Below are 6,093 nucleotides of genomic sequence, written 5' to 3' on the forward strand. Positions count from 1 at the left end.
AAGGTCTGTTTATTATTTCATAGGTCATGCTTCTAGTGTTTTACCTAAAAAAGTTATTAGCAAATCCAAAGTCACATCTATTTGTATTATTATGTCATATTCGAGAAGTTTTATAGTATTGCATTTTACTTTCATGTTTATGATTCAATTTGCATTTGTTCATTTTTAAATAAGGTTTAGGTCTGTATCTAGGTCCATTTTATGAGTGTTGTTGGCTTTCTGTGTATAGGTCTCCTGCAAATTTTGTTAGATTTATGCTTAGATATTTATTTTTTTCTTTTTTTTTCATTTTTTATTATTTATTTATTTTTAAAGACTTATTTATTTATTTATTATTTATACAAGCACTGGCTACATTCAGAAGCATGGGAGGATGAGAGAATTCACCAGAGACAGAGCAGGGAACAGAACAGGCAGACTGACGGAGTACGCTGCTGAGGGGAGCAGCGGTCGAAAGGAGAGGTCTGTGCTATGTGGGAACCTTGTTGGTGGCTGGGGATGGAACCAGTGCTGGAGAGAATGCGGGCAGCTTCACAGTGCTCAACCACTGCGCCACCAGGGGAGACCCTGCTTAGGTATTTCATTTGGGGTAGTATTTTTATAATAGATAATGTTTCTTTAATTTTATATCCCAGTTGTTTGTGTTGCTTATGGGGAAACTAATAAACTTTCGTATATTGACCACATACCCTGCAACCTTCCTGTAATTGCTAATTATTTCTGAGATTTTTTAAGATTTCTAGTGGTTTTCATATAATATGTATTCCCTTTATAGCTTTTCTTTTCTTTTACTTATCATATTAGTTAGGACAGCCACACAGTTCTGAATTGGTGTAGTGGCAGAGGACAAAATGGCCTTTTTCTCCATCTGAAGAGGAAATCTATTTGGTGGCTCATCTTTAACTGTAATGTTAGTTACATGTTTTCTTTTATACATTTAATTAGTTTAAGGAAAAGCCCCTTAAATTCTGGGTTTTTGAATTTACTTTTTTTAATTTTGAATATGTGTTGAAATATATTGAGTGTTTTTATGTCTGTTGATACAGTAATATATTTTTTCATATGCACTCTTAATGTAAACTGTTATATTACTTGATATGTAAGTGTTGAACTGGTCTTGTATTACAGGAATGAACCACACTTAGCCATGATGTATATAATTTTTCAATAATTTTAATACAAGTCACTGGATGTGATTTTTTTAACATCTCTAGTTTTTCAGTGTTATTATCTTTTTATTATATTTAGTTGTTTTGGTTTACAAAGTAATTATGGTCTCAAAAATGAATTGTGTTACGCAGGAGGCGCAATACGGAGGCAGAGTGAAGACACAGGGCTCACCGCCGCCATAAACTCACAACACTGTGCAGGACAACATCGATGCCCCTGAAAGAGAAATGGGTGACCAGGGCACACACCAGGAGCAGGGACCAATGGCAAGAAACTGGGAAAACGTTAACTGACCTGCATCTACAGTTATACTGGAGCAGAATTAAACCCCCTACAGATGTGGACTCGGGGACACAAGCCACATTGGGGACTTTGGAGATTCAGCACTTCCCTCAGCGCTGGGCTCAACCCACTGGGCCCTCCGGGAGGCCCTATTTTTGAAGATACCGTACCAATTCTCTACAGCTGTGAGTGTTTTTCTGATGGTAGAAGGTACATAAATACTTCATACCTATAGATGCACACACAAGCCACACTCATGTAGACTCATATGCACACACTTGCACACAGTGCAAGACATGCACATACACCTAAAGGAAAGAGTGCAAATACCTAATTCCATACTCACAGCTAGCTCTGCTTCACACTCCTGTCTCGCTGTCTTATTACCATGTGACCCCTCTCACTTTTCTAAAATTTTCTAAATGCTTTCCAAAATTTTCTAAATTTTCTAAACTTTTCACTGCTGATACAAGAATGTTAAAGGAAATTTAGGTCTCTGGTGTCCGATGTGTTGGAAGTGTGGGTGCAGTCATAAACGGGAAGCAAACGTGGTCAGTTTCATACACCATTTTAATGTGTCCTGGGGTACACATTTTAACTAAACAATCCATTTCAGACTGTCTCCTCCAGGCAGAGAAAGAACATCCAGATGCCTCCATGCCCCAGGGCCCCGCAGGCAGAGCAGGTCACCTGGAGGTGTCCCTGCAGTGGGAACCAGTGTGCCCACGGCGGCCGCCTCCTCGTGCCCTTTGGAACCTGCGTGGGAAGAGCAGAGCCAGTGAAGCCCAAGCACGGAGGAGGCTCTTTCCATAGTGACACCCCCCGGGAAGTGCTGCATGGACAGAGATGCGACAAAACGCAGATGGAAACCAGGAGGCCCTATCGAGGCGCCACTCACTGGCGGGTAAGCAATTCTCAAAGTTGGAATCTCCGTTGTGAAAAGGGGCTCAGTAGAGAGGGACTTCCTACCGTGTATGTCAGTCCCTGACAGCGCCAGTCAGCCCAAAGAGCTCCTGCCTCGTCTGCGCCGTCTGGGTGCCCAAGGGCCACCAGCAGGGCCCTCACAGGATAGAGCCTAAGATGGGGAAGCAAGGCCATGGGGTCCCAGCCTATGGCCCTGGGGCCTCTGGGGGCTCAGCCCGCACAGCTCCACTCCCATCCCGGGCCCTGCACCTGCTCAGCTGCCCTAAGCCCTCCTCTCCCCCCTTCCTCTGCTCTGTTCCCCTCAGGTGCTTCACCAGACCCGTTGTCCTCCCTGCCCTTCATCTGCTCTGCTCCTGGGACTGCTGTGCTTGCGGACATCTGTGCTCCACGCCTGTGTTCTCATGCTGCTCCTGGCCCCTCTGGCTGGGCCCAGCCCCTGACCCCTCTCCAGGTCTTGGCCTCCGCTGGTGTGCTCCTCTCACTATGGCCACTGAGTGACTGCCCTGGAGCGGGGAAGTGAATTCTAGGGAGGTGCTGGTGACCATCTAATCCCCAACAGGGTGAACTCTGCTCTTGTGTTTTCTTCCGAAGGGTGGACAGAAAATGCAACATTTTAAAATCCTATTAAGGATTCAACGAGCTCTGGCCTTGTAGCCTCCGCTGGACTGAAGGGTGGATTGGGAATGGTGTTCATAGCCCAGTGTCTCTGCAGGGAGTGGGCTGAACAGGGGCTCCTCCTTGGGGTTATTCGGGTGGTGCTGGAGAGCTGGGGGACTGGGCTGGAGGTCTTCCTAATGCTTTCCTGGCCCCCCTCCAGCTGGGGGCCTAGCAAGATGGTGCTGGGCTGCAGGGCTTCCTCCTGTAGGGGGCCTGGCAGTGATGTGGTGTTGAGCCCCCAGGCCTCCCGCAGCACAGGCCCTGACCTGGAGGCCATGCTGGGCTTCCAGGCGTCCGGCAGCAGGGGCCCTGAGCCAGAGACAGAACTCTGCAGGCTGGCATCCTTCTGCGGGATGCCTGGCCCAGAGGTGGTGGTGGGCTTCTGGGTGTCCTGCTTCGGGGACAGTCCCACCCACAAGATTTCCCACCCCGAGACCTCAGGCTGCCGGTGGTCCTCTGGTATCGGGGCACAGTGGGCCCCATTGGGACTGAGGAGCTTGGGGAAGATGGTAGGGTCCGGCCCCTCCTCGCCCACCCACTGCCTGGAAAGCAGCATGAGGTAGGACCACATCACAGGGTCATACCTGCCCTCCAAAAGCGCCCTGTTGATGACCTCCTTCTGGAACCCCAGGCGGACCATGGCTTCCATCACGGCCTTGTGCTGGCCCGGGGTCGGCTCGGGGCAGGGTGGGAGTCTGTTGGGCAGCCCCACCCAGGGGTGCTGGATGATGCTGTCCAGGGTGCTGCGGCTCTGGGGGTTGAGCAGCATCATCTTCCTTAGCAGATCACGGGCACTGCTGGGAGAGGTATTACGGCTCGTTGTAGACGCCGCTCAGCACCCTGCCCGCAGCTCCCCGAGGCTGTTGCCCTTGAAGGGCAGCTCCCCGGTGACCATGTCGTAGAGGACCACCCCCGGGCTCCAGATGTATGCCGCGGGGCCACTGTACTCCTGGTGATGGAGGATCTCGTGCGCCACAAACTGCGGGCTGCCACAGGGGGTCTTGAGCAGCGCTGTCCCAGAGAACTGGGCACTGAGCCAAAGTCTGCCAGTTTTATGTTTCGGTGCCGGTCCAGGAGCAGGTTCTCTGGCTTCAGGTCCCGGTGCACCACGCGCCTCCATCTCCCCCAGGTGCCCACACCTGCACAGGTAGTCCTGCAGGTCGCCCCCCTGAGTGGCAAAGGCCAGGTCCAGACGCTATGGCCCTGTGCCCCTCGGGGTACGGCCTGGCTTCTGGAAGTGGTGGGTTCGCGTGAGCAGTGGGTTCTGCTGCTGCTCAGGCTGCAGGTTCCCCCCGCCAGGCCAACCCTGATCACTCAGGCACAGCATCCGATGAGGACCAGGTCTCCCCTGAGCAGCCTGGAGCGCGGCCAGAGCCCCGAGGCTCAGAGCCTGGGCTCGGGGGTCGGGCCCGGTGGCCCCAGCACCACGCGTCCCAGGCCCAGAGAGCGGAGGGTGTCATCCTCTCGGGGGACAGGACGCCCAGGGCAGGTTCTCTTGGTTCCGCCCCCCGGGGACCTGACCCAGCAGCGGCCAGGAGAGGCCGTGCTGCTCCTCCTGCGACCACCGCTGCTCCCGGCTGCCACGCAGAGAGGTCGCAGCCTCTCCCGTGTCTGGGGTGGACTCGTGGGCCCGTTCCTGTCTTTCTCCCCAACCTCCACGGCCACCTCAGGGGAGTCCGCGGTCTTTGGCCGCCTGTGTCCATGCCCACCTCAGTCTCAGGGGCTGCAAACCCCACGGAGGCTCCGCATCCCTCTCGCCTCTGAGAACCCACGATGCCCCCACCAGCCTGGGATGCTGCGCGTCACGGGCCAGGGCTGCGGCCCCGCACTGGTTCCTCCCCTTCCTTCAACCTCCCCCACACACAGGGAAGAGCAAGAGCATCAATCAGATCATCTCTCGCTGGCCTCACGCCTTCCCGTGGCCCTGCTGGGCTTGACACTTCCCCAAAAACCCTTTGCACAGGCTTCCCTGCCCCGCTGGCCTCAGCCCTGCCCCCGCTCACCTCCCATCCCTGTCCAGCCCTGCTGGGTGAGCTGCCCTTCTTTTTTGTCTTTAATTTTTTTTTAATATTAAATTTTATTTTTATATTCCCCCATACAATTGCAAACGCCCCATTCTGACCCCAATCCTTCCCTCCCGCCCCCCACCCCCCAAAAGTGTCTCTGGTTCATAGTTTTTTGTTGATTTTGATTTTCACTTTCTTATATTCATTTTCCTGGTCCCTTATTTAAGTTTTCTGGATTCCTGCTATGAGTGAGACCATCCGGTATTTTTCTTTTTCTTTTTGGCTTATTTTGCTGAGCATGATCCCTTCCAGCACCATCCATGTTGCTGCAAATTGCATGTGTTTATCTTTTTTGAATGCTGAGTAATATTCCATGGTATATATGTACCACATCTTCTTGATCCAGTCATCTATTTTTGGGCATTTGGGTTGTTTCCAAAGCTTAGCTATTGTAAACAGTGCTGCTATAAACATAGGGGTGCAGGTGCTCTTTGGAATTGATGTTTCTGTGTCCTTTGGGTAAATACCTAGGAGTGGAATTGCTGGATCATAAGGAAGCTCTATCTATGTTTAGTAGGTCCAGAAATCTCTACACAGCTCTCCATAGTGGTTGGACCAGTTTGCACTCCCACCAACAGTGCAGAAGAGTTCCTTTTTCTCCACACCCTCGCCAACATTTGTTGTTGCTAGTTTTTTTAATATGTGCCATTCTCACTGGTGTAAGATGGTATCTCATGGTAGTTTTGATTTGCATTTCCCTGATTACAAGTGATGTTGAACATTTTTTCTTATGTCTGTTGGCCATTTGCATTTCCTCTTCAGAGAAGTTTCTTTTTAGCTCTTCTGCCCATTTTTTGACTGGATTATTTTCTTTGTTGTTGCTGAGTCTCATCAGCTCTTTGCAGATTTTTGTGATCAGTCCTTTATCATTAGTGTTGGGTGCAAAAATGTTCTCCCAGTTGGTGGGGTTTCTCTTTGTTTTTGTTATTGTCTCTTTTGCTGTGCAGAAGCTCTTTAATTTGATGTAGTCCCAGCTGTTTATCTTTGCCTTCAC

The 6,093-nt window shown here is 50.7% G+C and overlaps 1 long non-coding RNA gene across 2 annotated transcripts; it reads left to right on the forward strand.

Moving 5' to 3' along the window:
* Positions 1-349: 349 nt before the first annotated feature.
* LOC119245204 (uncharacterized) lies at positions 350-3,219 on the forward strand. Of its 2 annotated transcripts, none has more exons than XR_008551683.1 (4): positions 350-575; positions 1,302-1,637; positions 2,069-2,356; positions 2,682-3,219. It is a non-coding gene; the product is annotated as an uncharacterized LOC119245204 (long non-coding RNA). The 2 variants fall into 2 exon arrangements; XR_005125208.2 differs by lacking the exon at positions 350-575 and adding an exon at positions 764-910.
* The last annotated feature ends 2,874 nt before the right edge of the window (positions 3,220-6,093 follow it).

Source organism: Talpa occidentalis, unplaced genomic scaffold, assembly GCF_014898055.3.
Source record: "Talpa occidentalis isolate TD23 unplaced genomic scaffold, MPIMG_talOcc4v2.1 talOcc4.14, whole genome shotgun sequence".
Lineage (NCBI taxonomy): Eukaryota > Metazoa > Chordata > Mammalia > Eulipotyphla > Talpidae > Talpa > Talpa occidentalis.